We start from the raw sequence: 18,727 nt of genomic DNA on the forward strand, positions 1-18,727 counted from the left end.
AAAAATTAATGAAAACAAGTAAAATGATTCTTTTCCAACCTGCTTACTCCGATTTGGGGATGGCCGGAGCCTCTCCCGGCAGCTCAGGGCAGAAGGCAGGAAGCCATCCTGGACAGGACGCCCTCCATCACAGAACCACTCGCAGCCACACTCACTCAGACTGGAACAATGTAGACACACCAGTTTATCTCCCATGCATATCTTTGGGATGTGGGAGGAAACCCATGCAGACCTGGGGAGGACGTGCAAATTCCACACAGACCGGAATCCATATTTTTTTCTCATCAATGTTACAACTAAACGTTTAGTAAAATCATGTTAGCCAAAGACCTGCTATACTGTATGGCTCTATTTTTTAAGTGAAAAAAAAAAAAAACACAAAAAAAACAAACCCACGGGGCATAGGGAACAGTAACAAAAAGAAATGACTAGAAAGAAATACATCGACATGGCGTTTCATTATGGAAATCAAACAAGAAGTGATCTGGCAGTGTGCTGGAAGGTCCTGGGGATTTGTCTCTTGCTTCAACAGTGTTTGGACAGAACAGACCCAGCGACGCCCCTTCTTCCTGCCTCCCACCACCCTCCATCCTCTTTTCCAGTCGCAACTTTCCAAACCTTTTTTTCAGTCACCCTCGGCCTCTAGGACCAGCCAACCAACACCATTTTGAGCTTAGCTCCTTATTGCTCAATAACCTAGAGCTCCCAGATTCGTCAATTATTCCATACAGGTGGAGGCCGGGTCAACCGCCAGGTCAACCTGCATCTGTGAGTCACACCTACCTCTCTCTGGGCTCAGGAGGTGGCTCAGGAGGGTATGGGCCATGTCTTCCGCGAATTGGTGGAAGAGAAGCAGGAATGTGTCCAAAAACATCTCTTGAAGATGCAAAACCAGCACGGGGGGCTGGGGTGGGTGGGGAGCATGCCCTCTTCCAGGATGTGCAGAAGCTGCCCCAAGATGAGTAGGATAAAACTCAGGACACCGTGGTCCTGGAGAAGAATCTGAACCAGGCCCTTTTGGATCTCCATGCCCTGGGTTCTGTCCGCACAGACGCCCATCTCTGCAACTTCCTGGCGAATCACTTCCTAGTTGAGAAGGTGAAACTCATCAAGAAGATGGGCAATACCTGGCTGACCTCTGTGGGCTAGCTGGCCCCCATACTGGGCTGGGTGACTATCTCTTTGAAAGGTTCACCCTCAAGGACAAGTAGGAGCCTTTGGAGTCCAGACGCTTTTGAGGGGCCCCTCTGGATGTCCTTGGTTCTGCCTGAGCCTCTCCCTGCAGCCACTCGGCAGCCTTTTAACCACCCTGGAGCCCTCTTCCATGCTTTGGACCAAATGGAAACAGTAAAGCTTTTTGCAGAAAAAAAATAAATAAATAAAAGCAAGAAGTGACTTTGTTTTCCCCTGTTGCTGTTTTTCCTAATTTTTAAAAATTTACACAATGTACACATCCTGTATAATCCTGCAGCCTAGAGTATGGTAGGAACCTTCAAATATGATGGATGTCACTCCTATGATTAGGTTACATTATATGGCAAAGGTGAGAGATTTTCACAGCTGTAAGTCCTCTAATCAGATGACTTTGAGTTAATAAAAAGTGAGATTATCCTGTCAGGGCCTACCCTAATGAGGTGAATCCTTAAAAATAAGGTTTACAGTCCAGAGATTTGAAGCAACAGACTCTCTCCTGCTGGTGTTGAAGAAGCAATAAGTTTGCTGCCATGAGTTTTACAGCTTCGAGGTAGGGACCTCGACCAACATCCATGTAAGCTTGGAAGAGCACCCCGGGTCATAAATACCTCATCTGCAGCCTCGTGAGGCCCTAGGCCCAGGACTCAGCCAAGCCTTGGGGAGACTCGTGACCTATGAAATGATAAGATGATAAATGTGTGTTTTAAGCTGCGAAATTGTTGTAATTTGTTAAGCCTGAAAAGAAAACTAATACAACCTACTAAGTTTCTAAAGAAAAAAACTATTTTAGTAAATAAACATCAGACTGCAACCTAAGAGAACTGGGTCTATATCACCACAATCAATCAGCGATAAATAAGTCCCTTCTGAACTTAAATAAGTCACTTGACCATAAATAAGTGACCATAAATAAGTCACTTCTGAAGGCATGGAGTTTTTGAAATATACAATATGAGAGATAAAGGCTTGAAAATTCTATGATACTAAAATCTTGCCACAATAAACTCCTACTTACTGGGCTTCCCTCTCCCCCTTGCATATAATGGAGTCTCGTCCTGTTAAAGAGAAGTAGCCCATGGAATAGGTTGTCAAAACCTTTTCATAACAAAGAGATTCTCTGTATAGTAGTATTTATTCTGCAAAACATGGCACGTGCCTCACTACAACCTAGTTATAATTTTGGAATAAAATATGTAGCAAAATGCTTAAGATCAAATACGTACGAACTAAACTAACACAAAGGACTTTTTATGAAAAGGGAGAAAATCCAGCAAAAGAAGGATTAAACTGGATATATAGTTCTTAGAATTAAAAACTGGGTTTTGAAAAGGAAGATTATCAGAAAATGAGGGTAAGCAGTCCAGCTGGAGGAAAGATGTAGGACCATGCAGGATAGTGCAAGCAGCTGTAATTGCACCTGAAGCAGAAAGTATGTGCTATGAATAGAAATTGTGTCACCCAAACACCACCACCCCCAATCCACATGTTGAAGCCCCTAACGCCCAAAGTGATGGTGTTTAGAGCTGGAGCCTTTGGGAGGTGATTAGCTTTAAATGAGGGTGAGTCCCTGATGGTGGGATTCGTTAGTTCCCATATAAGAAGAGACATCAGAACTAGAGAATCTGCTCAGTCCCTCTCCTTGCTGTGTGAGGACACAGCAAAAGGCCGCTGCCTGCAAGAGAATTCCCATCAGAGTTCCGCCATGCTGGCACCCTGATCTTGACCTTCCAGCCTTCCAACTGTTAGAAATACATTTCTGTTGTTTAATCCACCCAGCCTATGGTATTTTGTTATGTCAGCCTGAGCTGGCTAATACATATGTGTTAGGGGAAGAAGAAAAATATGATTGGAAATGTGGAGGAGAAGAGAGAAAAAAGATGCTTGGTGGTCAAGCAGGGGCATTTGAATTCAGTGGCCAAGGTCGTGGGAAACGCTTATCACTTCTTGAGAAGAGAGTTTGAGGAAAATGAATCTGATGTGATCCCCTCAGCAAGTTTATGTGACATGAAGTCGTGAGGGCGGTCACTAGGACGGTGACCATGAAAGTAAAACTTTCAGAAAACATTAGGTGACAACAATTGCCAGGACTTTGAGAGAAATTTGTTATTAAATAATGAAAGTTCTTTAGCCAGACAAGTGAGAAATTCTGGGGAAGGAAATAATTGGGATCTGGCTAAGTAATATAGAGGAGTTGGCAAAGGAAGCTGGCCCTCATTACCATTGGAACCTGTTGCATATGCTCCCCAGCTAAACCCCCAAGGGGTTCTGAAGAATCCATAAAAAACTGAAAATGTGTGTTGATAGTTTTACTAAGATTACTCAACAGCAGAATACCCAGGTTGACCTCTTTCTTAGCCGCCAACTAATCAGTGCCAAAAAGTTGCTAAAAATGCTGTTTCCGGGCAGTCTCCAGTTTTTTCCTCCCCTCTTTTTCTCAAATCCTAGTTTGCCTTTGTTCCTTGACTGAGCACAAAAATCACCCCCTCGTATGTATATATGCACTCCTCTTGCATGTGTGTTTGTGTAAACTATATAAATGTTTCTATGTTACTCTGTGATACTAGCTCCCACACTCTGAGCTGTACACCTGGGGGAAGTTGCTGAACATTTCTATGCCTTGGTTTCTTCGTCTACAAAATGGGGATAACGAAAGTACCTCCTTCATGTTATTATTCACATGAGGCGTAAGTGGGAGTGCTACCAGAGTGCTAGGCACTTTATGAGTGCACAGTAAACCTTAGTGATCACGATTAGGGACTCAGTGAACCTGGGAGCTTTCCAGAATGCCAGCCAGAGTGAGATAAGCAGAGAACAAACAGGAGTAGAATAAACCGTCAAAAACAAACAGGAACATATTTTTACAACTTTTTATGAGTTGTAAACTATTTCAAAATAAAAAGTTATTTTTTAAAAAAAATGAACAAAGACAGCCCGATAAGAAGTTCTTCTTGGGACTTCGCCCTTCTACTCTAGTTTTCTGTCCTGCAGAGCTAGATAGCCAACTGCCTGACCACTCTTGGTCGCTGAGGCATTTATGCTAGATAATGCATAATGTTTTTGAGAGTCATTCAAGATGTGCACATGTCAGTCATGCTTTTTATTGCCGAATAGTAATCCATTGTATTAATATACCACAATTGTGTGGGGTTTTTTACACCATTTACCAGAAGGTGGACATTTTAAGTTGTTCCAAGATCTTCCCTATTGTAAATATAGCTACTGTGAACATTTTCCACATGACATTTCGTGGACATACGATTTCATCTCTCTTGAGTAAATACTAAGAATGAAAATGCTGAGTTATAGGATAGGTAGATGCTTAAATGTATAAGAACTACTGTCAAATAAGTTTACTCGGTGATTGCAACCTTTTACAGCCCAAACAGTTGTATATGAAAGTTTCAATTACTCTACATCCTCAACATTTAACATTGTCAGGCTTTTTAAACTTTATCCATTTTGGCGGGACTAAATGATATTTCATTTGATTTTAACTTACATTTTCTTGATGAATAACAATGTTGAACACCTTTCATGTGCTGATTTTCTACTTACATATTTTCTTTATGAGGGTCTGTTCAGATATTTTCCATTTTTTATTGTTTTTTTTGTGTTTTTTTGGAGTTGTTTATAGTTACATCACATTTGTATTATGCATATTATTTAATTAATATTGTTATGTCTATGTTTATAGTACACATGGTTTTAAATAACATGTTCCTTATATGCTTATTTTTGTGTTCTTCATATATTTTGAACACAAGTTCTCTATAAAATATATGTACTGCAGATATTTTCTCTGTGGCTCATTCATTTATTTCTTCAGAGGATTAATATATAGAAAGAAAGAAATAGATATAGGAATGGGTATCAGTGTGTGTGGCTGTGTGTCTGCATAGGTATAGATATAGACATAGATATAGATATGTACTGTGTGTATACACACATATATATCATACACACAAACACACACACACACACACACACATACACACACACTTCCCAGGTCTGTCTGCTAAGAAACTTCAGAAGCATTAATATCCAGTAGCAATGAACACTCCTGGAATGTAAACACCATTCTCCACTGAAAGAAAACAGGCCTCCTTGGAGAAATGGCTGATTCCAAGATTGGGTCAGGAAAAGTAGAAAAATACAAATGGTACAAAAATGTAAGACTGTATTCAAAGAATGAGGGGATATGTCAAAAGATACTGGAGACAGTTTGAAGGGCACCCACTTGCCAAATCTGAGATACTCTGAAGATCAAAATAAGGATAGTAAGGATTATAATAAAGAATATATGAATCTGTACCAATATAAATTAATTAAATGAATAAAGAAACAAGAAGAGAAAGCTCTGCCTAAACTAGAGAGCTAATAAAAAATGTAGAAGGAATGATAGAATGAGAAAATCACTATTTGGCAACCATATTAGTAATAATGATTCAGGTCAGAATCGTGATCTATGAGGTAGGACAATTAAGTTCACGAAGTCATCCTAAAAATTGTGCTACTTACCTCATTGCTGAATATCACCATGGTCACCTTCAAAGTACTCCCCTTGGGAAGCTATGCACTGATGCCAGCACCTAGTCCACCCTTCAAAGCAATTTTGAAACTCTCTTTCTGGAATGGCCATCAGAGCTGTCGTCATATTACCCTTGATGTCCTGAATGTCATCAAAATGTCTTCCTTTCAATAGTTCCTTTATCTTCGGGTCAAGAAAGAAGTCATTGGGGGCCAGATCAGGTGAGTAGGGAGGGTGTTCCAATACAGTTATTTGTTTGCTGGCTAAAAACTCCTTCACAGACAGTGCCGTGTGAGCTGGTACATTGTAGTGATGCAAGAACCATAAATTGTTGGCAAAAAGTTCAGGTCATCTAACTTTTCCACGCAGCCTTTTCAGCACTTTCAAATAATAAATTTGGTTAACTGTTTGTCCAGTTGGTGCAAATCCATAATGAACAGTCCCTCTGTTATCAAAAAAGTTTAGCAACATCGTTGCAACAAGTTTGTGAACTTAATTGTCAGACCTAGTATACATGGTAAAACTAGTAGGTAAATGAGGAATAATGAGATATTTACAGAGTCTCAAAGTATCCTCTACAAGATACAAATTAATTACAGAAGGTAAACACAGTGGAAACACCTCCTTAACCAGTTGATCAAAATTATCATTGCCAGGGTTTGGAGTAACCAACATTTGGCTCCTGACATGCACTGAGAAGAATTCAGCATTACTTCCTTTTTTTTTATTTCCCTTTCTTCCACCTCCCCCCTCCACTCTGGTTCAAGCCGTTGTTTCTCAGTCTAGTTGTATAGGACACTGCACCCTGACCCATGCTGGTGTTTTGAGCTAGGCGCTTCCCCTGGCTGAGGCAGTCTCACAGCTCACGCCAACCTGTGGCTGCTCTCGGCAGTCCAGCTCCAGAGAGAGCTGTTGTTCACAATCTTAGCTGTAGATGGCGCAGCTCACTGGTCCATGTGGAAATCAAACCCACCACGTCAGCATTAGGAGCGCGGCACTCCAACCACCTGAGCCACTAGGTGGGCCCCAATTCAGCATTACTTCTGTGGTGTTCTTACCAAACGTGCAAAACCTGAATCTAATCATGACACAAACTGAAATTAGGGCACATTCTACGAAATAACTTGTTCGAACACTTAAACAGTGGCATTATTATAAGGTTTAGAAACACACACACACACACACACACACACACATACACACACACACTCAGGAACTATTCCAGGTTAACAGTTTCAGGAACTGTTAATGAGACGTGAGAAACTGGATGCACCCCATGATCTTGGATTTTCTATTGTTAGAAAGGACATCATTATGGCAGATCAGCACAGTCTAATTAAAGTCTGTAAATTAGATGGTAGTATTGAATCAGTGTTTGAAGTTCCTAACTTTGATACCAGTTCTCTGGTTATGTAAGAGAATTCCTTGTTTTGGGGAAATACACACTAACATATTTAGGGATAAACAGGCATCATGTCTGCAACTTATTCTCAATTGTTTTAATTACGTGTGTGTGCCTGTGTGTACACACATTTTTCATGTATATATGCAATATATGTTTATTGATGTATATTTTAATATACATCTAACACATATACTGTATTTCTTTTTTTGTCAATGCCGTCCTTCAAGTTGGATCACATAAAGTCAATATGTATAGCTGGGAGCCTATTCGAGAACTGGAAGTTATCAAAAACGCTATTTTGCATCATAAATGTTTTCGTGTGTGTGTGTGTGTGTGTGTGTATGTGTATATTTAATAAAAGAAAATGTTTATCTGCTTTTAAAACCTATGGAAACTACACTGTAGACTTACCTTCTCAAAGTTTATGTTTTGTTTTCTTCAATTTAAAAAATTTTTCAATTACAGTTGACATTCAATATTATATTAGTTTCAGTTGTAGAGCATGATTGTTAGACATTTATATAACTTACAAAGTGATCCCCGCATAGGTCTAGTACCCATCTGACATCACATATAGTTATTATAATATTATTGACTATATTCCCTATGCTGTACTTTGCATCACATGACTACATAGATATTTTCTAAACTTATTTCCCAGTGACTTGCATTTACAAAAATATTACTTGAATATTTTCAAGATCCTTATTTGAAGATCCTTCTCTTAATGGCTATTTTGCACTTATCCATCTTAATTTCTAACCAGGGTATGAACTTCCTCTGAATCAAACTTTTGAGTACAATTGTTTTAATTGGTTATTTAAGCATTATGTCCAAACAATTAACAAAGAAGTTTGTGTAATTAATTTGGCCATTTCTGTGCAGAAAAGGGGAAATCTCCAGGCCATTATCTAAGTCACACTTCAAGATAGTCTCAGAGTCATAAAGAGTAGCATTCTGATTAGTCCTTAATATTGAACTTAAAATCCCTAAGCCATCTGACTCCACAAACACTTCTCTGACCGCCTCAGTCCCCTTCTCCTGCCCTCTTTCACCCTCTTCTGCAGCCACAGGTCTCCTTTGTATTCTGAAAACATAACAGATATGCTCTTGCCTTGGAACCTTTCTTCCAGCTTCTCTTATCCCTGGAAGGCTCTTCCCTCCCATATCTTCATAGCTGGCTCCCTCATCACTTTAAGTCTTTGCTTAAATGTGGGTTTTACAAGGATGACATCTCTGAACTCCTTACTTTAAATTAAATAATTCCCTCCCCTCCCCCAGGATCCTTATTCCACTTACTTGCTTTACGTATTTTCTCCATAGCATTTATCACCTTCGATTAGATCACAATTTACTTTTTTATTTTATTATCTTTCTCTCCCTGGCTAGAATATAAACTCCATGTTTTCTGTCTGTTATGCTGATTGCTGAATTCTCAGCACTGAAAACACAGTGCCTCACAGTAGGTGCTGAGAAAGAAAAACGAAGAGAAGCCCGTGACAGTCAGAAGCTGACCTGCCACGCATGACCAGGCTGTTATTTTCCTACTGGACATAAACAATCACACAGAATAACAGCCACAAACAGCTTACTCTGAGACTGAAATACAATGAGACAAAGCAAGGCAGTTTTGCCATTTTATCTAAACACAGACAAAAGCAAGTTCCCGGGGCCACTCACAAAATACTAAACACTTCCACTCTTAGCCAAAATGAGTAACTGTTACTTCTTCATCAACAACAGTTTTATGCTCATTCTAGTCTCTTTTCCCTTAAGATAAGTTTTATTGATTGATTGCTACCAAATCATAGAAATCAGAGGTACTTCTAACATCATTCAATCTAGAGCAAACCTGGCTTCCCAGGGTCTTCCTACAAATCACCCATCCAAAGCCCAAATCCTGTAAAAGGTTTTTTTCTAAAGCCTCTGTGGGGACAGAGCCCCAGAGAGCAGTTTCCAGGCTCTCAGCCTCACATAGAAAGGTGCTGGCTCAGGTAGTAAATGGCCATCAACTGTGATTGGATGGCCATCAACTGTGATTGGATGGCCGTCAGCTGTAACCAGTGAGCCACTGGCTACTAATATAACTGCCATGGCTACTCTAGTAGGAAAGGGGGACTAGCAAGAAGATGGTGGCTGAGCTAGCAAGCACGGATTGCAGCTAGCAAGCGCGGAGTGTGGCGGAGTGTGGATTGCGGATTCTGTGGCTCCTGCTTCCTGTGTCTCCAACCCAGTCGCCAACGAGACTGGAATGAGATGACTCCCCTATCTATGGCTCCGTGGGTGTTCCTTTTTGGCCTCACCATATCCTGCGTTCTTATGTGGGGAGCGGGAGCTGAAACCCCACAGGCCGCCCCGCACGACACATGGCGCAGCGAGCAGGGTCTCCCGCATGACAGCCTACTTATTGAGACCCCCCAGGGTGTGTGTCCTTCCTCATTACAATAAGTACTAAAGATAATGTGTTCAGCTACCTGTGTGTCCCTGGTGGTCTTCAGCCAGAGGGCATTGACCGTGCCCCCAAAATATTTGTTGAATGAATAAAGGAAGAAAGGAAGGATTATCCTATGAATACAGTCAAGCCCTGCAAGATGGCATTTCAGTCAACCACAGACCCCATGTAAATGGTGGTCCCAGACGATTATAATGGAGCTGAAAAATTGTGATTGCCTGGTGACATTGTAGCCGTGGTAAAGTCTTAGCTCAGCCATGACTGTGCTGTGCGTGTCTCAGTCCATCAGTGAGGCTAGAAGTGCCTGTGGGCACTCACCTGGCCCTGGTGAGCTTCCACACACATTTCCCCTTTCGAAATCAATGTTACTACTAGATCGACCCTTGTGGTTCTTATTACAATTGCAAGACGCCCTTCAGTGATAACCGCTAGGAAAATTTGAAGAAAAAAAAAAGTTTATTATTTACAGGCCCTGGAGTGGAGCAGACAAGTCACGCCAGGGAGCACCCAGGCAGTTGTAGGAAGGGAGGGAGGGAAAGAGAGAGAAAGAGAGAGAGAGAGAGAGAGTGAGAGAGACTGATGTTCTACTTTGATTGGGGTCTAGCATGCGTGTTATCAAACCCCAATATGTGAGTCCATCCACCTGCTCTCAATGGCCAAAAGAAGATGAATGAGCAGTTTACATTAAAGAAAGAAATTGATTTATTGGGATTGACGTCAATACAGAGTTCTGGTGAGCTCCTGTTCCAAAAGACCCCGGTCCCCATTGGCAGGTCACTAACAGGTTATGTAGAGCAAAGTCACAAGACACCATAGATTAGGGGCTTGGGAGTCATTTTAGGAGGAGATGATGGGTCAAAGGTGAGGTAAGGGTAGTAAATCATTTCTTCAGGTCTTAAGGACAGTTCTGGGGTCCGCTCCAGAGCCCCTCTGGTTTCATGGAGAGGTAGCTGAGGAGATGGTTCTGCCACAGGGCTCAGGAGCTGAAACATAGGTCAAGATGTGATCTTCAGCCTGCCAGAGCCTCAAACCTTGGGCCATTAGTCAGGACAGAGCTATTGCCGTGTGTCTCAAGGGTTAGTGATTATCAAGGGGAAATGTTAAGGTCTGTGAAATGTGCAGAGGAAAAAATTATTTTTAAAACTAAAGCTGCAAATCAAATAAAAATTATAAGGACTTTTGGTTTCAGTGGGCCTAGGGTTTCATGGGCTCATTCTTTACTGGTGAATTTGAAACATAAAAGAAAATGTTAAGCATTGGAAGAGAAATAAACAAGTAACCCAAATAGTCAGTTATCAAAATCAACCAAGATCTCTAAAACAATGAAGTCTCATTTGGGGGAGGCAGGCTGGATATTTATCTAATCTTGTGGCTGGCGATGTGTGTATTTGGGAGCCTTTCTTGAAAGGGATGCCTCTTTACGATGGATGCCAGCTTTCAAGTGGATACCTCGCAATCAAAGCTTAGGTCAAGCACTTGCATTACAAAGAGAAAAGCCCCATTTATACTACAATCAATCACTCATGTGTTTGTGGTGATATTAGTGTAAACAAATCTACTGTGCTGTCAGTCCCATAAAAGGATAGCACGTACAATTACACTAGTAGGCTGTACCATCTAGGTTTGTGTTAGTGCACTCTATGATGTTGACACAATGACAAAATTGCCTTATGACACATTTCTCAATATGTATCCCTGTTGTTAAGCAGCCCATGACTGTATAATGTTCATAATCCAACACTCACTCATCACATACATTGCCATCTACTCAGGATTAAGTACTTGTTCCTGAATTTGATGAGAGCTCCAAACTTTTTATTTCTACTTTGTAAAGTTCGCTCATTCAAGTTGTTATTGAAAATTAGTTTTAGTCCAGTCTCTCTCCAGAAATGGTAATTAACAAATCTGTGAGGGGAAAAATGGACTAAAAGATGCATGTCCATGTCCTCATTGCATAAAGGTATGCTGGCTTTTCCTTTATCTGGTAGGAGTCAACACTGCTCAGAAAGAAAACACACCTCCAAAGTAAATGTCACTTCAGGATGAAACTTGGTAAATAGAACCTGAACACACACACACACACACACACACACACACACACCACCACCACCACCACCACCACATTCATCCTATCAGCTTCAAAGCTTAGGTGTTTTAATTACATACAGTGCTCTACACCCTGGGATCTACACTGATCTTTATGGCTTTTAATGATAATCATAGAAAGTGACATGAACGTTCAAAGCTTGTTTATTTTGATTACTCATTATGTACCTGCCATTCATAATCCTGAGGTTGTAGGTGATACAAATGAGGTACAAAAACAGTTGTCCATTTACTCAAGGAGCTCAGAATGTACATGAGGAGACGCCAGGTCCTTTCTCATGATATGGTACAAGGATTTCTATTTTCATTTATCCATAAAAAAGAAACACAAAAATAATGATTTTAATTTACCTCATCATTATCAAAGAAAGTACATTCTTCTCCAAGCCCTGAGGGGAAAATATTTTGTTTCCTGCCTCTCCCTAATCCTACCCTGGCAGATATGTTGATACAAGTGCTGGCAGCCTGAACCCATCGTCAAATCACATTCATCCCTAAGAAGAGCACAGCAAAGGATATAGCAGACTAGAGTTAGTGACAATAACTCCTTTTTTGGGAAAAGGCTCTGGGCGTTGTCTCTTCATCCTTAAGTAAAGAGCAAGTTGGATTTCTGCCCTCCACACTTTCAGGAGGGTCTCAATATTTGCTGATTGCTTGATTCATTTCAACAAAATGAGGTCACATTAGAGACATCAGCATAAAAAGGTACTTATTATCTACCTCATTGGATCCTATGCTGTGTTGTGTTGCAGAGCAAACAGGTTTTCTGCAACTTGGAAATCTATGGCAATGACGCAGGACACTGATATGGACAAATTGAACAGAGTACAGACAGCTGAGCAAATATTAAAGAAGTCTATGAATTAAAAACATTACACAAGTATAGTGAGTACATAACGTTAACTGGGAATGTTGGCAGGAATTCTTAAGGAGTATATGCTCAGACTGGATAAGACCATGGAGAATTCACAACCTTTTCTATAATTAATCATCATGCAATCTAGCAAGCTGATAAAATAAATCTGGCTTTCCCACACTATGTTCTAGACCAGCTTTGGAGACTTGAAATTTCTTCCAAAAGTCAAGGTCCTATGAGCATTCTCAGAACATGTCAATTACTCATTGCTAGCTAAAGACAATAGCTCTAGCAGCTCTAAACTCTTTTCAAATTAAGGGAACAAAACTAATATTATTAGTCTTAATAAAATTATTTGTTATTAGTTTCCTTTGTTCCTTTGCTTCAACCAAGCAAAGAATAAGAATAATATTTGTAGAACATTCTATAATGAAAAAAGCACCATTTTTCCTGCATATTTCTTTTGAACCTCACAACTGACCAGGGGAAGAGGCTGTCATGCAGGGACTCAGCTCCCGCTCCCCGCACCAGAACGCAGGATATGGTGAGGCCAAAAATAAACACCAATTGAGCCACGGATAGGGGGTTCATACCACTATATTCTCGCTGGCAGCTAGGTTGGAGATACAGGAACCAGGAGCTACAATCTGCCATCTGCTTCTCTGCCAACCAACCAATACAGCCACGGCAGCTATATCAGTGGCTAATGGCTAACTGGTTACAGCTGATGGCCATCTACTACCCAAGCCAGCATCTTTCCATGTGAGGTCAAGAGCCTGGCAACTGCTCTCTGGGACTCTGTCCCACACTCCACCCCTCAGGTCTGGCCTCACAATCTATGTGACAAACGTCTTCTGTGAGGGACCCTGTGTCAGGAACCCAGCTCACGAGAAAAAGTTCTAGTCCAGTGTGTCATGATCCAGGGGATGTCCCTCAGTGTCCACCTACTTTCTGGGCACAGCCAGGGTTCTCAGGGCACTGCCAGTCCTTCTGGGCACTGCCAGACTTCCCGGGCACAGCCAAGGTTTCTCAGGGTACTGCCAGTCTTTCTGGGCACAGCCAGACTTCCTGCACACAGCCAGGGATCTCAGGGTACCATGCTGGAACAACAGTGGTTCAGAGCCAAGGTGCTTGCATATTCTCCACAGCGGCCAGTTAAGACACAGGAAGTAAACATCCACCAGTTCCACTACAAGGTGGTACGTTCCTAAGCAAACAGTCAAGCAGTCCATCAAATCAGGGATGGAAGGCAATTCCTCACAGTCTACAGTCATTCGCCAGGGCTGTATGTTGGCCTCAAAACGTGTGCCCTCTCCACAGGGCGAGAGCTCCAAGTCCTCCCCAACCTGGGGGTGAGGGATAACTTTGACCTTACCTGTATCTTCCACCAAGGACTCAGCAAGCATTTCCTCTTGGGATACAAGTCCCACACCTGGACTGTCTCAGCAAGCACTTCCCAACCCACATGGCCACAACAACCTTCACTTTCTCCGGCCTATGCTGGTTGGAGAACTGTCCACATCTTTCCACCCCTCCATGGGAGTCCAGCTTTCCAGCAGCTGCTTCTCACGGGCTTCCTGAGACTGAGTGTTCATACGCACAAACTGTTCCACCGCCCTTCAGAGAGCTTTGGCTGGCACCATACCCTGCCCGCTGTGCCATGCACTGTGTCATGCAGGGATTCAGCTCCTGCTCCCCGCACCAGAACGCAGGATATGGTGAGGCCAAAAAGGAACACCAACGGAGCCATAGATAGGGGATTCATACCACTGTATTCTCGCTGGTGGTTGGGTTGGAGAAACAGGAAGCAGGAGCCGCAATCTGCCATCTGCTTCTCTGCCACCCAATCGCAGCCACGGCAGCTATATCAGTGGCTAATGGCTAATTGGTTACAGCTGATGGCCATCTGATCGCAGCTGATGGCCATCTACTACCCAAGCCAGCACCCTTCCACGTGAGGTCAAGAGCCTGGCAACTGCTCTCTGGGACTCTGTCCCCACAGGGGATATTATTAATACATCCATTTTACAGATGAGGTGCATAGGAGTGAAGTAAATTTTCTGTCATAGGGATAAAAATGTATATTTAATATTACATTAAAATTAATATTAATTTTAATATTAAAATTAATATTTTCCTGTAAGATACTTTAAGATTAAACTTATAGTAGATAACAAGTACTCTGAAAACCTTATTATTAAAACACTTTAAAAGTAGGGTGTATCTATCAATCAACAAAGAATTATCTAGGTCTAGTGGGTGGAAATGCTATATGCCTATGTATGCTATATACCTATCCAATGCTATATACCTGTATTATTTTATATGATTGTCTCTGGCCTCAGCAAACTTACAACCCATTTAAAAGGCAAAATTGTGACTGTTCTGTAGACACTTAGAAAAATGAAGATCAATGAGGACTGGCCTGGTGAGAGAAGGCTCAGCCAAGATGATACGCAAGTGAGATGGGGAAGGATGCCAGAGTTGGGAATAAGAAGAAGCAGCGGGGGGGGGGGGGGGGGGGGGGGGGGGGGGGGGGGGCAGTGGGGAGAGGGGAGGGGGTCCCATGAGAAGGCAAGGGTGTGTTACTGTGGAAATCTGGTGAGGGGAAGCAGAGTTTGCCCTCCCAAAATGTGCCTTCTTGGAAGATTAATTATTTTAAGCTGATCTTTTTTTTTTTAATGACAGAAAGAACACTTGAACCTCTCCCTTTAGTTGCCTAAAGAAATTCAGATAGAAAAACCTGCTTAAAGGAAGGGAGCGATCACCTTAGCATCATAACGTGATCTAAGTGTGGCAGACAGGGAGAAGCCAAGCCAAGTTTGTTTGTTAGACTCCCCTCTGTGTCCCATTGTTTCTGGGTGGCCCAAAAAGAATTTGTTTACTGAATCGTTGCTCTTTTTCATCTATCGGTGAATTGCCTATCTTTCTGCTGGAATCCCAGACCTTTGCCTCCCTCTCCTGAATCCAGAATGGCACATAAGCCTCAACTGACCAATATATCCTGAGGTCCCCTATTCTTTGGGAACCCTCACATGTACATATGTAATAAATTTTTGTTTTTCCCTGTTCATTTATTTCATGTTAAATTGATTATTAGAACAGCCAAAAAAACTTAGAAGGTGAAAAAAATATTTTTTCCTCCCCACACTAGAAAAGAGTAAAAGAGAAGTGGTTAATTTGTCCATGCAGCACCTAACACAGGGCATTAAATATAAGAAGCACTTTAGTAAAGAAAAGGATGAAAAAAGAATGGGTCTTAACTAAGCAGTGAACTTTCCCCAATCTTTTTTTTTTTAAATAATAGTGCTTTAATATAAACAATTGTTGGAATCAATCAATATCCAAACTTTGCCCAAAATTATCAATCAGATAATAACTGCTTCTCCTGTGGAAAGCAGAAATTTCTTCCCCAATTCTTCCCAAAGAAGTAAAACTATCATTCTAAGTTCCTATTTTGTCACTAGAAGTTCTAATTTTTTTATCTTACGACAAATGCGACCATTGAAAATTTTGATATGAATATGAAAACAGTGCTTAAGGAAAATTAATCGGGCCATGGTATGTGGTTTAGGTTAGAATGAAGAGAGAATAATGTTGGTGAATGCTGCTAGAACTCAGGTGCATCAGATAGGTATGGGAAAATAAGGGCCAGTAGGGAAATTTTCAGTAAGAAAGAGAAACGTGGTTACATAAAAGAGTGATTACATAGTTTAATCGTTAGGACTCAATGATCAATCAGATGAAAAAGGGAGGAAAATATACCAGATTTTACACTGTGATTTATAATCGGACGAAATATAAGGAAACATTGTTAGTGACAGAAATAGAGATGAGGCTGTGAGATGAGATCCTGGGAGAGGTCAGATTCTGTGGTCAAAAGGGAAGCAAAGGAAGGTTAGTCCTGCTCATCCTGTCTTTCCTCTGCCATTCAGGTCATGGCCTGAAGTGCCACAACTGTCTTAACCCAGCTGGTAGCTGCACTGGCATCTCCAGTGGTTCAGATAATTTTGATGAGTGTCTATCCATCAAAATCCAGACAGAAACATATTATCAGTGTTGGAGGTTTGATCATTGCAATTTCAACTACATTTCAAAAGCCTTAGGGGAGAAGGCGCTACAGTACAACTGCTGACAGAAGGCTCTGAGTAACAAAAAACAGCCTGGAACCTTTTTCTCTAAATCACTAACAGGGGGTCTTCTCCTAACCTCCATTTCTGTGTATTCCTTATTTCCTTTGCTGCTGTGTTCCATTTATATTATCCAACTGGATCCAGTTGGAAAAGACTAAAACTAGCTTGAGCAACTTGGATTAAGAGAGAGACCCAGAAACTTTGAAGACCAATCCTGTTTGCAGAGAAGGCTCATTTGAGGGAATAAGTTTACCAGTGGAGAATGTACGATTTGAGCTGGGTTATATGTTCTCCTTCTGCTCTTTGCAGTGACAGCTTGACTAGACTCTCTGCAATCCTCAGTTATTTCCCCTCTGATTCCTTGGATGTAGTTAAATAGTATGATCAGTATTTTGGGGAGTTCTTTCCAACAATCTCTTTCAGAGCAGATGCTTTCATCCTCTCCCTTCATGGCCGCTGTGTTACCATACAGGCACGATGAATGTTCCAGATGTAGGCTGTTTGTCAGGGGCAACAAGATTCTTAATGCAGTGTGATTGCAATGAGTGTTATATTCTCAACAAGAAGGTGTCTAGCAGAGTGGGACATAAGCTTTCCGGATGACAAGGCATAGAAACACCAGGTCTGTCTTTGGAAAGATACCAGTGGCTGAAATCTGAGTTTTCTTCTGTCCCCACATTTTGTATGGGCTTTACTGTCTTTCACTAGAAAATCTTAATCGCATAAATTAATGGTGTGTTAAAACTATTCCCTTCCCTTTTTTATTGGAATAGTGGGATATTTTGGCTTTGTCACACAAGGTTCAAGATTGAACATTTGAACATTCTATGATACATGTGATTTGGCGTAATAAGTGAGCTTGTTTAAAATATAACTGGTGAAAATACCCTTCAAGTGTGTGTGTATACTGTATGGACGCAATGGGAAGAGCCTTCGGGGTTGCAGTTTGGCAACTCCCAATGTCATCATGAACAGCAACAGGTCTGCAGGGGTATGTTTTACCTGCTGACATCAAGCCTGTTGTTGATTCCTGGCTGACTTGGCACAGATTGTGTAAAATACATTTATAAGGACTATGAGCACATCATAAGTGTTGAAACTCTCAGAAGTTCTACTGGTTTCCTAGAAAGTGATACAACTTTTCAAGAGTGAAAAGTTTTGCCTTTTTCTTGTGAATGGTGGTAAATAATTCTCAAGATCCAGAAGACTGTTTGCTTATAATTTTGGCTGTATTAACAACATAGCCTGACTTTGCAGATGAAAGTGGAATTTCTTGATTAACATTTTTAAAACCGCTTGATTATGTAATCTGTTAGATGAACTGGAATAAATGATACCTTTCTGAAAAAATCTAATTAAAAAAATGAAGGAAGGAAGGGAAGGAAGGAAGAAAGAAAGAAAGACAGAAAGAAAGAAAGAAAGAAAGAAAGAAAGAAAGAAAGAAAGAAAGAAAGAAAGAAAGAAAAATGGAGTTGAGTGCCAACAAGGTAGTAGTAGAAAAGAGAACCCTTTTTAATGGGACAGTATTTTTCCTTCATCCCCTCCATTGTGAATGTCGAACAGAGACTCTATCAAAGAAGATGGGCAATAAATGCCCAGAGGTATCAACATATGCAGCAAGTGTGACTTTTCCAGAACTCGGAACTCAGACTGTCTAGGTTCCAGGCCTAAGAGCTGTGCGTAGATCCTAGGGAAAGCAGAATGACACAATTTGATGAAGTTGGCAGGAACACTAAGCCACTGCCCTGCTACCCAACTGGAGCATATCTGGAGTTGGTACTGTCGACTGAAAAATAATATTGACTAAATAGTCCATTACCAAAAAGGTTTCATTTGGGAAAAGGACAAAGGAAAAGAAAAAAGGGCTGCAAACCAGCACTTGCACGTGCAGACCCTGCAAGCCATGTGCAGGGCACATACTGGCTTGTGTGCTAAGATGGAGAACATAAAAGGCAAAGAGACAGGAAGTTAGAACCACAGAGTATTATGAAAAGGAAGTTAGGACCATAGAGTTCGACTAGGTGGGCCCATCAACTTCCACGAGCTCAACTCC

The sequence above is a fragment of the Rhinolophus ferrumequinum genome, chromosome 6, assembly GCF_004115265.2.
Source record: "Rhinolophus ferrumequinum isolate MPI-CBG mRhiFer1 chromosome 6, mRhiFer1_v1.p, whole genome shotgun sequence".
Taxonomy (NCBI): Eukaryota; Metazoa; Chordata; class Mammalia; order Chiroptera; family Rhinolophidae; genus Rhinolophus; species Rhinolophus ferrumequinum.